The 17,612-nt window shown below is 42.0% G+C and overlaps 1 protein-coding gene across 1 annotated transcript in view; it reads right to left on the bottom strand.

Moving 5' to 3' along the window:
* The window catches only part of ZNF516 (zinc finger protein 516), a 121,879-nt gene extending 116,978 nt beyond the window's left edge, over window positions 1-4,901 (bottom strand). Inside the window, exon 1 of the mRNA XM_081205777.1 lies at window positions 4,557-4,901. The gene's annotated coding sequence lies outside the window, so the exon portion shown is untranslated. The remainder of the gene's footprint in view (window positions 1-4,556) is intronic.
* Between the last annotated feature and the right edge of the window lie 12,711 nt (window positions 4,902-17,612).

Raw genomic sequence — 17,612 nt, 5'->3', positions numbered from 1 at the left:
TTAGGGAAAAACCTAACAGATATGGAAAAGGAGAAATTTCAAGAGGAAACAGGTTTGACTGTGGTCAAGAAGGTCAAATATCTAGGGGTTTATCTAACATCCAAGAATCAGAATTTGTATAAGGACAATTATGAAAAATGTTGGTCAGAAATTAAAAAAGATTTAGAAATATGGTCAAATTTGAAACTGTCAATGCTAGGCCGAATTGCAGTAATTAAAATGAATGTATTGCCTAGAATGCTATTTTTGTTTCAGACCTTGCAGATTATTGATAAGATGGAATGTTTTAAGAGGTGGCACAAAGATATTTCGAAATTTGTCTGGCAGGGCAAAAAGCCCCGAATTAAATTTAAAATATTGACAGATGCTAAAGAAAGAGGGGGCTTTGCCCTGCCGGACCTAAAATTGTATTATGAGGCAGCAGCTTTTTGCTGGCTCAAAGAATGGATGCTCCTCGAGAATACAGACATCTTGGATCTGGAAGGTTTCAATAACGCTTTTGGTTGGCATGCATATCTTTGGTATGATAAAGTTAACAGTGTCTTCAAAAATCACATTGTCAGAAAAGCATTGTTTAATGTTTGGATAAGATATAAAGATCTATTGGAAAACAAAACCCCTAGATGGGTGTCACCAGTGGAGGCTAATGCAGTGAAAAAACTCAATATGGAGGTCGGATGGCCGAAGTATTGGGAAATTTTAGAACAGGATGGAGATAAGTTCAAATTACAAAGTCAGGAGAAATTGAAGCATAAAGTGGAAAATTGGTTCCAATATCGTCAAATAATGGAATTTTTTAAACAGGACAGGAAAGTCGGCTTCCAGGTGGAAAAATCAAAATTAGAAACCGAATTGTTAGAACCCAATACTAAGAATTTATCTAGAATGTACAACTTGTTGTTGAAATGGAACACACAGGATGAAACAGTTAAATCGGCTATGATTAAGTGGGCTCAGGATGTTGGACATAACATTATGTCAGCTGACTGGGAATGGTTATGGAACACCGGTATAAAATTTACGGCATGTAATGCCTTAAAGGAAAACATTATGAAAATGGTATACAGGTGGTACATGACCCCAGTCAAGCTGGCAAAAATCTATCATTTGCCCGATAACAAATGTTGGAAGTGTAAAGAGACTGAAGGTACTTTTTATCACCTTTGGTGGACATGCCCGAAGATTAAGGCCTTCTGGGAAATGATCTATAATGAAATGAAAAAGGTGCTTAAATGTACCTTTTCTAAAAAACCAGAGGCCTTCCTCTTGGGCATTGTCGGCCAATTGGTGACAAAGAAAGATAGAGCTTTTTTCATGTATGCCACAACAGCAGCAAGAATACTCATCGCAAAGTATTGGAAGACACAGGACCTACCCACTTTGGAAGAATGGCAGATGAAAGTGATGGACTACATGACATTGGCCGAGATGACAGGCAGAATCCGTGACCAACGAAAAGAGACGGTAGAAGAAGAATGGAGAAAATTTAAAAGCTATCTTAAGGACTACTATAAACTTAATGAATGTTAAAATGTCGTAGTTTCCAGAAACAAAGGGGTACAGGGACATAAGGTCAGAGTGTAAGAGAGGACTAAGATGATAGAGATTGGAAAGTAATAACTGGGAGTTGCTAGTTGAATTATGGACATTGGGATGCAGAGAGGGGGGGTATGGGGAAGTCCTAGAAAGGAGGTTTATGAAAATATGTTTGAAACTATATGTGTATGTTTGTCATTTTTAATGTTTGTCTGTTTTTCTCAAAATGTTGTAAAACCAATAAAAATTTTATAAAAAAAAAAAAAAAAGGAAATGGGTGGAATTTCTGGATGCACTCCACCTTTTTCTCCCTTCAGATAAGCGAGTCTGCCACATTGTTCAAATACACCCATAGATCATTTTATACTTCCTTGCCTTCAGCAGGTCTCAACTTGATACTTAAAACCAGCTCCTTAACGATAACTCTCTATTCACTATTCGAGTTTCTGGTCCCAAGGACTGGATTTTAGTTCGCAGCAGATGGGCGGGGGTGGTGGGGGAGGGAAAAATATTAATTTACCTATCTCAATACTGACGTATATCCCAACAAAGACAGATGCACGTACAGAAAGAGAGAGAGGGAGAGAGAAACGCAAGGGCACAGCACCGCTTTCCCGAGCCTCTAATGTGGAGTTGCAATGCAAAGACAGTAAGGAGGGCTGGAGCTGCTGATTGGACGGTGGGTCTGCCAATCTTTGCAGGAGGGCAGAGTCAAGCGAAGCAGAGCTACTTTGCATCGGTGTTTCCCATTCTTCTTTGCCACTGTGTGTCACATTGTGTGGACCCCTCCCCCCCACCTCTCCCAAAAATAACACCCCACTGTTTAGGAAGCAACAAACATCCCTATCCATGGAGGAGTTGGTCTCCTTCACCATAAACACTGGAGATGGAAAATATTAATGCATCACCTCAGTAGAGAAAGGGAAAAAAACGAGAGTTGGAGTCTGTAACACACTATTAGCTGTAAAGCAGAGAGAAAAGGGAGGGGGAGGAGGACGGGACCCAGAGGTGAGGTGAGAGGAGTTGTGTCACTCCACTGAAAGAGGCTTTGACCTTACATTGATCTCCTAAAGTCCCTGAATCCATTACTATTATTACCATTACCATTATGATTTTTATTCTTGCAGGTCAGTCAGTTGGATTATAACAGCACCCCCAACTCTTGTCTAATTTGCGAACTCATTAGTCTAATTTCATTATTTAATCATGCGCCAACCAATCGAGCTTCCTTAAGAAAGGACTGACCTATTTTTGGCTGGAGATAAACGATCATGTTAACAGATGTTAATCTTGTAATCTGTTTTCCTGTAAGCACTTCGCATGCCCGCTTTTTAGACATTAACAACAAGAACAACAACAACAACACACACACACACATTAGAAAAGGGACGAATTGACGTCACTGTTCAATACTCCGGTGGTTTCTTTTTTTAATAGAACTGGGGAGGGGGGGGGGAGAGAAAGAGAGAATTCGCCCCCTATGCTTTCAAAGACATGAAATCTTTTCCCACTTTATAAATGCTGATTTGTTCTGCCTCAACTCCCACGGGCTTTTATTTGCATTTCAAATTCCACAGGTTACACAGATCGCTTTTTACACACACACACACACACACACACACACACACACACACACACAATGTAAACCAACAATAAAGCACTGAATGGGGATTGAGAGAGGTGGGGGCAGGGGGCTACATCTGGATTAGATAAACACCATGCATTAATAGATCTCCAGAAACGGTCTAGAAACAACAACAACAACAACAAATATCCTTCTACTTCTAGATTCCAAAAGCTGGGGGGGGGGGGCCTGAATTTGCAATATCTTAGATCCACCCAATACTCATTTTCCAGAGCGTCATGGTCTACTGCTGGGAGTTTTTCAGCGCTTCTGGAGCAAGATCTTTGCCGCGGGGAAGTGGGCAGCATTTTCTAGAGCGCTGCAGCTGCAGAGGGCAAGCGACCCGAAAGCCAGAGCACAAAATTGGGACCATCTCCCTGTCACCTTAACCTGGAGGAAAAACGCCTCCTGCGCCCTGAGACTTCTTGCAGCTCAACTCCGACACCTCTAAAGTTTCCTCAACTTGTCGAAACAGCTTGATTCAAATGACGGTTGCAAGTATTATGCTAATTCTGGGTGGAGATGGGAGGGGCAGAGAAGGAGGAGGAGGAGGAAGAGGAGGGTTTCATAGGACAAAATGTCTGCATTATTTCTCTTCTCTGCACCCCCCCACCAGTCCTCTCATCTCTCCCCCCCCCTTCCCGGTATATCCAATGGGCAGGACTCATCTCCGGGATTGCCCTCCAAGGACTCCCTTCCTCTCCACCTAATTTACAGCCCTCAACTTTCCAGGATAAACTATTCCTTTTAATTCAGCTGATGGGAGAGGATCGGGAGGGGTTGGGGGGTGGAAGTGAGAGAAGTGGAGAAGAGAAGAGGGGACACACACACACACACACACACACACCCTAAGCAATAAATCAATCCAATCTGCAAATACCCTTAATAATGTAAGTGGCTCGTTCCCAAGCTGGAAAAGCATCGTCTCCCTCCCGCAGCCCGCAAACATTTCATTTTTTTTAAAAGACAGGCAGATTCCTTTCTTGCATGCGAGATCTCCTCCCCACCCCCCTCTGTACAAAGTCCAAATGTTCACAGTTTTTAAAAAAATAACATATAGCGACAATTCATTCAGCCCCAGAAAAAAAAACCATCTTTCTCCTCCTCCTCCCTACCCCCCCACCCCGCCACCCCTTTCAAAGAGCCCAAAGTTATCGTTTCTGTAAAAAGTCCCTTCAATTACCGAGCGAGATTAACTATTAATTGGAAACGCGAAGTTTTTCCCACGGGCGTATTAAGAATATTCTCATCTCTCTCCTGCTCTTCCCCCCTCTTTCTGATCCCCTCCCATCTTCTTCCTCAGCACTTAGGAAAGAAAAAGAAAGAAAAAAAGAAAGAGGGAGGGAGGGAGTGGAGAGAAAAGAATGGCTTAACAATCTCTTCCCGATCCCCTTACCTTCTTGCAGTTGAGGTGAAGCGATTTGGAGAAGGACACAGACAAACAAGAAACCTGAAGGTGAAACCATGCGCTGAAGGCAATAAGGAAAGAACTGCACATGATTCACTGCGCCAGCTCCACTCCGGCGAGCAGCGAGGGGGGCGTCTCTACACCCCTCGGTGCCAAGCCCTGGGCAAGGGGTCCTCCGGCTTCAAACTTTCCGCCGCCCTTTAGCCCATCTGGGAATCCCTTGAGGGCTTTGGGATGGAGGGCGACGGGAGGAATCCCCCTCTCCTTTTCCTGGTCTTTTTCCTCGCAGCGTATAGGTTGACGTCTTCCCCCAGCCGGGCGAATGGTCTGTTCTATATTAAATGCACACACTGTCTACTATTGTCTCATCAGCACAAAGTTCTTGTATTATGCGGGGAAAGTCTAGATAGCCAAAAGCGAGTCACATAAAAAACAATTATTCCACTAACAGGACTGATTCATTAGCAGATCTGTTATTCATCTCTGCTTCAGCCAAATGACTACATAGATGGGGATTACAGGAAACTATATATTCACATACTAAGTATGCAATTTTGTATAATTTCGACTCTCTCGCGATAGGTATCATGCTGCTGGTATCTCAACTTTGAAATAAAAACATTATTGCATATTCTTGTTAAATTGTTGCTGTTGTTATTGTTTAATTCAGAGATGTCTGCTACAGACAACTTCTACATGAAATCTTGGTTTGACATTTGCTACATGTGACTTTTCTGGGTGCATTAATTTCATCACAGGTACATGCTGTACTAGAATACCCACACACAAATTATATATACTGTATACAGTAATCTCATGTGACAATGTACTGGAAGCTGAAAGAGAAAGCTATGCACACATGCTCGCTCCTTCTTAAAGGTATACATTGTTTAGTGTCAGAATCAGACATTTATCAACTATGAACTCACAGCTTTTAAAATAAACATGATTGTATCATTGGGTGCTGTCCAAAACATATCAATCACAGTGTGCATATACAGGACAAATATGTGTGAGCTTGTATCATGTGACGGTAGTCAACAAGGTAGAGTAGACCCATTGAAATCAATGGACATGATTCATTTAAAATCATGACTCACTTACCGTAAGTCCATTGATCTCAATGGGTCTACTCTGATTATGCCTCGGTTGGATACTATCCAATATGTTTGGCAATGGAATTCCCTAAACAAACATGTTACCCATTGAGAGGAGTCATAATATCTGAAGTGGCTTACTCTTGCTCCTCCCCCCCTTCTTTTAAACAAGAGGCTGTAAGAAGAAGAAAATACTGCTAACTAACAGTGGAAAGAGTTGGAACTTCTCAAAACAAATCCATTTGCCATATACCTTTAAAAATAAATAAATAAGCTCTAAAGTTTATCTCATATTTTCCAGGATGCTTTCTAAAGCTCACTTCAATTGCCCAAACATGCAGCTGATATATGTTGAGTCTGAGGTGGGGAGCCTCAAATTAATTGGCTGAATTGTGGTCCTAGGTGCTGGATGTGTTGAGGGTAAGAATGGAGCTTTGTTTTAGTCTTTGCCTAGTACTGTAGTGTGTGATAACTGGCAAAGGCAAAATTTTTGAGGAGTGTTGATTCGATTTTTCCATTTTCCTTCCATTGCATATTCACCCTCCTCCCCCCTCCTCCCTGTCCAACCATGATTACTAAGCACTTACTTAAAAGGAACATGCTGTCCAAATCTCTTCAGTGTGGTTCTTTGCAAGCCAGACAATCAAGGATGCCTCTGCTTCAGTTTAAACTGTTACCTAGTGCTGTGGTATTTGGTGCACATAACGTTGGAAGCCTCTGCATAAGCCCTCTCCAGCTTCTTCCCATTTTCGACAGAATCTACTCCGGCAGCAAGCAGAGTCGCTGGGGGAGGGGCGTGCATGCACGCTGTCTGTGGCAAATTGAACTCATAAATATAAATACTTAGAGTCAGGGAACACTTGGAGATCAAAAAATGGGGAGAAGAAAATGGAGGGAAATTTTGTAATGAAGAACACACAAAAACATAACTATGTATGCTGTGTACAATTGATGATCTGCGCTAATTTGAATAGCAAACATGTGAAAGGTCATTGACAATTGTTGCTGGTTTCAGCATGAATGCCTGAGTGAGATACATTTTGGGGCATTCTCGATTCATTCCATACCACAGACTCATACTTCAATGTATACATAGCCCCTTTCAGTGATTTTTGACAGCAGCTTGAGACCAGTATATATTATTTTCCTTTAAAAAGAAAAAAGAGTTAATCTTTATTCAAAAGGTTGCGTTGTGCATTTTCATCATTCTTGCATGTCCTTTTCAAAACACAGACTACAGAAGTTTATTCTCTTCGTCATACGCACACTTCAGTAATTTCTGCTTTGTACCAGGTGAAAATCAGGAATACAATTTCACTCTATAAAATCCCATACAAGCGACAATGTGCTGTGCAAATTTTCTAACCATTATAGTGCACACAATAGAACAGTATTTATTGGTGCAGACTTTTAAAGCATCCATTGTAAGCCAGCTTTGCTAGGCAGCATTTAAAGCTATAATATGAGGCTAATATTTTTCCAAGTGGGGAAAAGTGACAAGTTACTGGAGTGAAAGTTGGACAGGATGCCTAAACTTCTCCATGTTTCAAGAATGTCATGACCCATCTCTTTCATTTGTGAGCCGTGTTGTGTCAAGCACTAATTACTTTAGACGCTGTGTTCACAAAAAGCGGGAACAGCTCGACAGCATAAGCCATGATGGCTCAACAACATGGCTGGCATTGATGCAAATGTTAGGTGAGTGTTTGGAGTTAAGCTTACTATGCCATTATGTGGTCCTTCAAATATGCTTTTCACAGAGTTCATACTTATGCGGTAAAAGGAATAAACACCTTAGAAAGGGCTGCCTAGTTGGGCCTTAAATTTTGTAGAGAGGTGAACAGGGTTTGTGATCAAATAAAACTGAGAAAGAGAAACACATTTTAATTAAATTGCCATTAAGGTGGCTGCCCTCTTATATACTCTTCTTTGACAGTAAATTCCATTGAAATCATCAGGATTTACTTCTGCATAGTGTTAGAATCTCACTGTAAGATGTTTTCTGCAGAGTAGCAGAGAGCTAGTTGATCCAAATAATTTCAATCTATAGATATTCTTCATCATCATCTTCCAATGGATTGTACTGTTTCTTGGTTCAGAGAATAATATTATAATAGGAACAATATTGTGTTACATGATAACAAAGAAATAAATGATAAACATCCCAGTTTCCGATTTGATCAATCTCTTTTAACGGTGCTTTGTTTTCTATTCTGTGTCTCAATGAAATCTTACAGAAGTACTCCAATTTGAAATTATTTTGTTAAATTACAATACAATACTGTATGAGAATGTCAGGGATATTAATAGTTCAATACATATTTTGCTATTTATAGTTTGCTATGTGTAATAATTCTGTCTAATGGAGTACAAGGAACAGGAAAACATTTATTTACTTTTGCCAGAGTCAAATAAATTATTTGCTCAGCATTTGGAAGTAGGCTTTCTCAAGCTCAGGAAAATGGCATTTTGATGAGACTCTGTGCTGTATCACTCATTCCTAAGGCTGATTGGTGGAAGTTTAGATGAGAAAAGGTCCTGAGAAGCACTGGGGGTAGGAAGGAAAGGCCACGTGAAACATTTTCAAAGGCTGAGAAACAAATTGTAATTTCACCCATGACACGTGTGTTCCATGAAGCATATCTAGAACATGCATTTGTTTTAATTTCCATGCTAGGTAACAGGATGTTAGTTAATACTGAAAAAATTAATCCCTTCCCCCGAGTAAGAATTTGAATACAGACATAAGTACAGCTAAACAATATTAAGGCCTTTGAAGCACAATACTTACTCCCAAGTAAGTATGCATAAGATTGCAGCTGCAACTTTGCAGAGAGCAAATATCTTCAGAAATGTCCAAATTTTGTATAAATGTAATCTTTGTATATTTTCTTTCCCATTGGTATATACTTATTATTACTACTTTATTTCACTGTTCCCCATTCTGGGACTGAAATACTCCATTTAAAATACTTAGAAATGGATAAAAATAGCATCTGCAGTTTACATCTATAAAATGCAGACAACACCACTGTCACATGCAAAGTTTAATTGCACAAGAATGGTGGTTTTGATACAACCTACACATGCGAATTCCAGTCCGTTTGTGCATAAAGCTGGCTAAAAGTCTGCTCAAGAAGTAATGCTCACAGCTGTCAGCAAGATGAATTTTACTCTGCTACAAAGAAGCCTCTTACTCAACACTGTCTGTGCCACAAAAATCTGAACATTCTTTTGTAGCTATGAGGTGCCAGATCTATTCTAAAGTGAGCGTAAGGGCAATCCCTTCATTTTTGTCCAGCATCATTTTACATACTGATGTTCCATGCGACTACAAGCTCTAGGGTCAAGCTGTTGTGCCTTGTCAAGCATAAATCCAGCCAATGAGAAACAATGCCTTTTCTTTCCATTGGGGGAAAATATGAAGTACGTTTTTAACCTTGTTAGATTTCCAGCCTGTTATGCAACTCTTGCTTCTGGCAACAAGATAGTATTTCAGGAGTTTATAAAGAGCCTTATATCCTGGTAGTGTTTCCATTAGATAGGATGTCTTACTGCCTTAAAGAGAATTTAACAAAGTTCCTGAAGGATGCTTTAACATAACTTTAATATAAGGAGTTTTTCTGTGACTTCTTTCTCTTTTCCTCTTTCAGTTTTTAAAAACTGTTCAGTTGTGATTTCCTTTATTTATATATTATACATTTTATTTATTTGCAAATATTTCTCTCCTCCAAACTTAAAACAATCAAGATGGTGAACACCGTAAAATCAACGATAACATCACACTAATAAAAACAAATAGTGACAACAAATGAATGAATTATCCCCCAGGAAAGCCTGAGTAGGCAAATGTAGGCACCTAAATGCCAATTCAGTAGGTGCCTGCCTGTTACTAGAAGTGCTTCCCAGAGGGCAGGTGCCACAGCACTAAAAGTCCTGTTTTGTTTTGTTTTTATAGATAAAAAGTGAACCATGACTCTGCAGCACAGCTGAGAAGTGTCTCTCCTGAGGAACACAGAAACCAGGCCGGGGTATATAAGGTAATGCAGTCCTGAAGATAACTACAGGCAATGACCGATTTGTGCAGGGGTTATTTACATTCCCGAATCCTGTGTGTGTTGGCGGAGTGCACATAAGTCAGCTGTGCCCCGTTCCTTTTAATGCAACTTTCTGAGGGGCATGTGCCAGTGGTGGGCAGGGCCAAGGGTCAACAGAAATCCAGAGGGCTGCATTCAGCTCTCAAGTCTGAGGTCCCCTACTACTGTGCTAGGAGATGGTTTAAATTTAAGTGCATCATAAAATGTGGGGGACACAGACAGAGAGGAACACAAGGGCAAAGACTATTTCATGAAGGGAATTCCACTGGTGGCCTTGCATTCATGAAAGTGCTTTTGATCCACTGAATGCCTCTGCTAACAGAAGGGGAGGGGAGATGCTTTACCAATTCCACCTTTCCATGCTGTTCTGAAGGATTCTGCAACACTCTGGAGCTGGTTTTCTGGAGGAGATAATATACAAATGCAGTGGTACCTCAAGTTAAGTACTTAATTCGTTCCGGAGGCCTATTCTTAACCTGAAACTGTTCTTAACCTGAAGCACCACTTTAGCTAATGGGGCCTCCCACTGCCGCCGCACCGCCGGAGCACAATTTCTGTTCTCATCCTGAAGCAAAGTTCTTAACCTGAAGCACTATTTCTGGGTTAGCGGAGTCTGTAACCTGAAGCGTATGTAACCTGAAGCGTATATAACCCGAGGGACCACTGTACATCAATGTCTGCCCTGTCCTTCATGTTAGCAGAGATGTCCACTGGATCAAAAGCCCTTCCGTGATGAATCTACCCAATAATCCAAGAGTCCTATTATACAATAGAAAAAAATGAATGGTTATAGAATAAATATTGCTTTATAAAAATCATTACATATGGAAGTTTAAAAAAAGTTACTGTAGAAGTCAAACATTCTTAGCCATATGCGCTTTTATATACTATATCATGGATTCACAGCGGGTAGAAAACCTATGAAACCTGTTCTTAATTTCAGCCTCAGCTGAAAGAATCTCAGCAGCAGCTGGCTTCAAAACAATTCCTATAGAATGCCACATATGTGGTCGATCACACCCTTAGCAATAAGAATGAAGCCGCCAAATAGAATGATTTTTAAAGAGAGACAAATTCAATAAAGAGTTCTACCCTGAAACATATCCTAACTTTCTCATGGCACATTTTGGCCAACTGTTTATTTTCCTTTCACATCAACGGTTAACTGTTGAACTCTAATATACTAATTGCTTGGCAGCCTGAGATTGGACCATGGATGCACTTTACGCAAGGTTCACTGTACAAAAAAGACAAATAAATGTTCAATGCGATGTTTTTGCAATGTCAAGAGTGAGCTTAAAAACAGGGCCCTCCTCCAGCACAATTGCTGCACTAGGTTGGAATAATTCTGCACACCGTCCTTTGAAGTCGCCTTATACTGAGTCTGATGTTGGCCCAATATTGTCTACTCAAGTGCTTCTGCACTCTACATTGAAAGTAGTACAGTGGTACCTCGGGTTAAGAACTTAATTTGTTCTGGAGGTCCGTTCTTAACCTGAAGTACCACTTTAGCTAATGGGGCCTCCTGCCGCCGCTGCCTGATTTCTGTTCTCATCCTGAAGCAAAGTTCTTAACCCGAGGTACTATTTCTGGGTTAGAAGTCTGTAACCTGAAGCGTCTGTAACCTGAGGTACCACTGTATCATGCCACTGTGTGGCCATGCCTTCCCCTCATAGAGCTACAGTTCCCAGAGTTCCCCAGGAAGAGGGAAAGATTGTTAAACCACTTTGGGAACTGTAGCTCTGTGAGGAGTATAGGGGCCTCCCAACAGCTCTCAGCTCTCTTAAACTACAGTTTCCAGAATTCTTTGCGGAAAGCAGTTCCTGTTTAAAATGGTATGAGACTGCTTTAAATACATAGTGGAGACGGGCCCCAATTGGCAGTGGGTTCACTGGGATTTCTATTGCATTTGTTGTTGTTTAGTCGTTTAGTCGTGACCCCATGGACCAGAGCACGCCAGGCACTCCTGTCTTCCACTGCCTCCCGCAGTTTGGTCAAACTCATGCTGGTAGCTTCGAGAACACTATCCAACCATCTCGTCCTCTGTCGTCCCCTTCTCCTTTCCCAACATCAGGGTCTTTTCCAGGGAGTCTTCTCTTCTCATGAGGTGGCCAAAGTATTGGAGCCTCAGCTTCAGGATCTGTCCTTCCAGTGAGCACTCAGGGCTGATTTCCTTAAGAATGGATAGGTTTGATCTTCTTGCAGTCCATGGGACTCTCAAGAGTCTCCTCCAGCACCATCTGTTGCATACTACCAGACTATTTAGCTGGAGATGCCAGGGATTTAACATGGGGCAGTTTACATTCAAAGCATTTGCTGAAAAACAGCTGAGCTACGGCACTTCCCTGACCATTCTGAGCATGTTTAACAATTGCAAAGCCTCCAAGGGAAATGCCAATTTCTTCCGACCTGGGCACATCTTTCTGCCCTGAACCCCTGGCCTACCTTGCAGCAAGTCAGTATGCCAAGACCAAAGTTCAAAGTCGGGGGGTCAGTCCACACAAGCAAAGTCCAAGGTCAATCCAAGTAGCCAAGTCTGAAGTCCAGCAGTCAGGATACAGTCCAGAGTCAAACCAGAAGCACAGTCACATAGAGATCCAGGAGCAGCCAAGCCCAGGTCCCTCAACGTGAGCAGTTGAGTAGACCCAGCACCTCAGCTCTGCTTCCTTTTTGCTCTTTGCATGCTGATTTCAGCACCTGGGCTTGACAAGGTGTGTCTCTCACCTGTTCCAAGCCTACTTCAGCCGAGGAATCACATCCCAGAGCTAGCAAGCCTAACCTGTGGGTCCTTACCTGCCTCAGCCCCTAGGGCACCCCTCCTGCTGCTCTCTACGCCTCAGAGCACACTGTATTCATGGAGACAGGGGGTCCTCTGATTCTGGTGATGGATCCTGCTGCTCTGGTTCCTGTCCTCTGACCCCCATGCCCTCGCCATCCTCTGTCACCCTGTGAGTACTTCCTTTCCCACCCCCTGCTTGCTCCGGTGTGTCCCACTCCTGGCTACACCCCTCGCTGGGATACCCTTCCTCCTTGCTGTCCTCCCCGTCATCCTGCCAGTTCATGACACCCTCTCACATTTAATCCCTGAAAGTCCTTCACCAGAAGAAGGAACCCGCTATGTTCAGTAAGTTTCATCCTCCCCTTGCTCAAATTCTATCCACTGCAAGTTTTGTTCATTGACGTTCCTGGTTTGATACGTTCTAGTCTCAGCTCTAAATAACTGTTAGGCTGTTTATTTAGTGTGTGTGATTTGAAAATAGCCTAGACTGTTGGTTGGCTTCCTGTCGTTTAATATATAACCCATTTGCATCCAGTAGGTTGTTTGCATTCATGGCCAGGGGTTACTACAGCTCTGTGTGTGATTTAGCCAGGGTTCCAGCCCTTTATGCAGATTCCACAACTATTTGGATAAGGATAGAGCACAACTGTATCTTCCCCATTGGGCACAATGTTGGCACGTCATTCCCAGAGCATAGGCCATGAAGGTGGATTTCTTTGCTGTGTGTGTGTGTGTGTTATTTATCTTTCTGAGATTACTTGGATTAAGATTTAGAGGAAGTATGCTGAATACATTTGTATTATAAATTAGTTGTCATCCCTAGCAATCTCAGTCCATGAATATGTGCATATTTATAGTTGGAAACTGAAACATTTCAAAATCATCTACTTACTCCTTTTGCTTTAAAGTTTAATGCTAAATAGATTGCCGGTTTTTTCTATCAATATTCCTTACACCATCCATGTTTTATAGACATCCCCAGGAAGCTGGAAGCTATTGAGAAGGAGCTGAAACAAATAATTTGTATGATAATCTGTCAAATATTTGGATCGAGACACTATTATTGTAAATACAGCTCATGATCCCATGCAACAGTAGTGTTCATTTACGTTTAAAAGCCAGTGTGGGTTATTATGGGCTGCAAAATTTGAGAACAGTTTGCTGCTTTCCCCCTGTTAAAACTCCAAAACTAATAAACCTTGAGCATTCTGTAACAAGCAAAGTACTCATATCAACAAAGGCCTTACTTAGAGGCTGCAGAACCTTAAGAAACTTGTGGTGAGAACTCGAAGATATTTTAGTCATACGCCACATATACAGAAGCTGAACATGCTCTTTGGTTTCTCTCTCTCCTAAATTTACAATTTAATCCCCTTTTCTTTCTTTACAGTATGCCTTTCAAACCTGTACAGAAAAGGTGTATTATACTGTGAGTAACTCCACGGGGCAGCTGGCTATTAAAGCACAAAAGTTTTCCCAAAGGGCGGGGGCAGCCCCTGAGAACTTCCTAAGTAACCTCATAAGTCTATAGAAAGTCAGTGATTAACCTGCCTTTCGCTCATGATATCCTTAAGTGTGCTTAAGAATAGTGTGATGGTTGATATGACTATTGGGAGCAACAGAGGAAGGAACAACATTCTGGATAGCAAATGGAAGTGGAATAATGAGATATAAGTGGGAGGGGAAAGCACTGGATGCTTTTGCTGTTATGGATTGTTATTCTTCATTGTGGGTTTTTTGGTTTTGTTGGGGGGAACCATACACATATAGGCAGTCGCCAAATAAGATATTTTTGCAAGCTGTGATGTGATTTCTGTGCACAATGTCGCACACACACAAGGCAATGGAATAATGGCTTCTTCATTTCAGTGAAGACTTGCTAAAGAAAAAGAGGTTGTGCATAATGAAGTGACCTTTGCTTCAGCTGCTGTCCAAAGCAATCTTCTCCTAGATTAAGATGGACAACTATCACTTGGCAAAGTCAGAGTATACAAAGTATTTTCTCCTTTAGCCCCCTGAATTGAAAGGCATAACCATATGTTAATTCAGGAGGCTCCAGGAAAAATTAACCAGGATATCTTAATACGTAAAAACTCAGGTCCAATATATACATTACTGCCATCTCCCACTCTTGACTCCGACACAGACACACCTTGCAGTCAAGGTTCCAAGGTGCAGCCTTAAAGTGGCAATTATGCAGTTCTCCTGGAATGCTTGATTATTTCCAGGCCAACATTAATATTTGAATTTTTGTGTGTGTGTGTGTGTTATTGCCATGAAAGTAAACTACACAGCACAAGTGACCTGCATGATTATTGCTATGAAGTGATGCGCCAACCATACAAAACCATTTACAGATAGGTAGCCGTGTTGGTCTGCCATAGTCAAAATAAAAAAAATTCCTTCTAGTAGCACCTTAAAGACCAACTAAGTTAGTTCTTGGTATGAGCTTTTGTGTGCAGTGTATCTGAAGAAGTGTGCATGCACACGAAAGCTCATACCAAGAACTAATTTAGTTGGTCTTTAAGGTGCTACTAGAAGGAATTTTTTTATCATACAAAACCATGTTGCTCTGTTCATATCAGAAGTTGGGAACTTGTGGTCCTTCAAATGTTGCTGGACTAGTCACTAGATAAAACACCTTTAAACCTTGACCATAGGCCAGGCTATCTGAAGTTGATAGGAGATGGAGTCCAATAACATCTGGAGGGTTTTCCGAAGGAGTCTGAACTATTTAGCATGGATTTCAAAGGGTTGCATTCAGATAGACTTAGACACACAGTTCCAGCTGATGTTAGTCATGACTCAATCTTTATATGGGTTTGAGTGTGAGGGCTCTCACCCAGGGTTGTATCCAATGCCAGTCCTAATCAGAGTAGACCTATTGAAATGAATGAACGTATGTTAGTTAGGTTCATTAACACCAATGGGTCTATTCACACACAAACAGCTTTATTGTAGTCCATAGACCCCAAATATACAGTGCAGCGATGGTCAGTGGGTCTACTCTGAATAGGACTAACATGGAATGAATCCCTAGCCTAGATCCAACTGGATTGGTTGTTGTTGCTGCTGCTGCTATTAATAATTGTTGTTTAGTGATTTGTTATGAGGAGTTGTGTTTCTGTTTTAAGCAATCCAACTCCCCCTCCCCAATTTTAGGTACAGTGGTACCTTGAGTTACAAACACCACAGGTTACAAACTCCACTAACCTGGAAGAGTTACCTCGAGTTGAGAACTTTGCCCCAGGATGAGAAGGGAAATCATATGCTGGCAGTGCAGAGGCAGCAAGAGGCCCCATTAGCGAAAGCATGCCTCTAGTTAAGAACAGTTTCAGGTTAAGAACGGACCTTGGAACAAATTAAGTTCATAACTAGAGGTACCACTGTATTTGATTTTGTCGTAAACTGCCCTGTGGCTTCGGCAAATGGTGCTATACAAATAAACAAAATAGATAATAAACCCAGTGCAATATATTTTCACATCTGGGTGGTTCAGTCCTATGGACCAGTTTGCACTACACAGCAATGCATCCTTTCATTCGGATATGTGATCCTACACCTGAGGAACAGCATAGGGTAATATCCTTGTGTTCTGCTTCCCAAGAAACGCCTGTTCCTTCCCTTCTTAAAAGAAATGGTGGAGACCAAACACACAGACAGGGTGCAATTCAAAGGGTCAGCAGAGGCCCTGTTCCTACCTTCTCAGTCCTGAGAGGAATGTTCTGAACGAAAGCAAGTAATGCAATATTGCTTCTCATTTTAAGCAAATATGTAGCCGTTTTAGGATCTAACCTCCATTTGAGATGTAGAAAGAGCTGTCTCCGTGCCTGCTAGAGTAATTGGAGCTTGTAACTTGTCAGATAACTGATCTTTTGCTTTTCCTGTTGCATTCCTTGCTTTCTGCTACCAGGGAAACACTTTTTCCAGACATGGATGAGCAGTCTGCTTAATGGGCCATCGGGTTCTTTTAAATATAAGACCACGACAAGAGCCCTGATGGATCACACTGAAGGCCTATCTAGTCCATCATCTTTGGTCCCACACTGGACAATCAAATGCCTGCAGGAAGCCCGCACGCAGGGCGGGAGCACAATAGCACTATCCCAGGCAAACATTTTGGGTGTGTGAAGCAGGGCTGGTACAGAGTGTGGCCTTGGGAGAGTTATGACAGAAAGTGTCATGAAACTGGAGTAAGGTTATCCTTCTTCAGGAAACGAGGTTGAGAACTGTGAACTAAAAGGGGTCCTGTCCCAGGAGCACTTCCACCAAACAATCCTGTAGGCCCAAGGATGTCCACAAAGTCAGAAGACTCCACTGCAAAAGACTCAGAGAAACCAGAGCCCCCATCTCCCAACTCTGTCACAGTAGGATGCAACTGAAGCAGAATGGGCCCTTTTAATGGAAGAAACATCTTCCAGTGTAGGCGGGGATTGCATTTGGGAGTCAGTTGTTGTTGTTAATACTTTATATGCCAACCATCTGATTGGGTTGCCCCAACAAATTATAAAACCACAATAAAACGTCAAACATTAAAAACTTCCCTATACAGGGCTGCCTATATAGGACTCTGTCTCTGTTCATTTGTTGCTGAAGCAATGCCAGAGCTCTGCATCACTAGAGCCTGAGTCTGGCCACAGAGCAGGACAGTGAGGCCTGGGGAGCAAAATTTGGCCCCTGGAGCTGAGGTTCCCTGCCCCACCGACACCCTTGCTCATTGACCAATATGAACTATGAGCATTAAGGCTCCAATTCTAAAATGGAGGGAAAGGACAACCAAAATAAGTTCATCTGCCTGATCCAGTCCTTTGCCAGGATCCTGCTGGATGGGCATTGTGCTCTTCCATCCTTTCCCAGATGTTGGTTCATTATCATCTGGTTTTACATTGAAAATGATATAGTTTGTGCTGGGGGACTGATGTGTATGTCTATGTGCTGGGGAACTGATGTGGCCTAGGACATTTCCTTCCCCCACTGCAGACTGCCCTATCCTGACCAGGGCCGGCTTTAGGTTTGATGAGGCCCTAAGCTACTGAAGGTAATGGGACTCTTTATATGTCCAGCTGTCCTT

This window comes from Podarcis bocagei (assembly GCF_964188305.1).
Source record: "Podarcis bocagei genome assembly, chromosome: 8".
In the NCBI taxonomy this organism is placed as follows: domain Eukaryota; kingdom Metazoa; phylum Chordata; class Lepidosauria; order Squamata; family Lacertidae; genus Podarcis; species Podarcis bocagei.
This window is presented reverse-complemented; position numbering and strand designations above follow the sequence as displayed.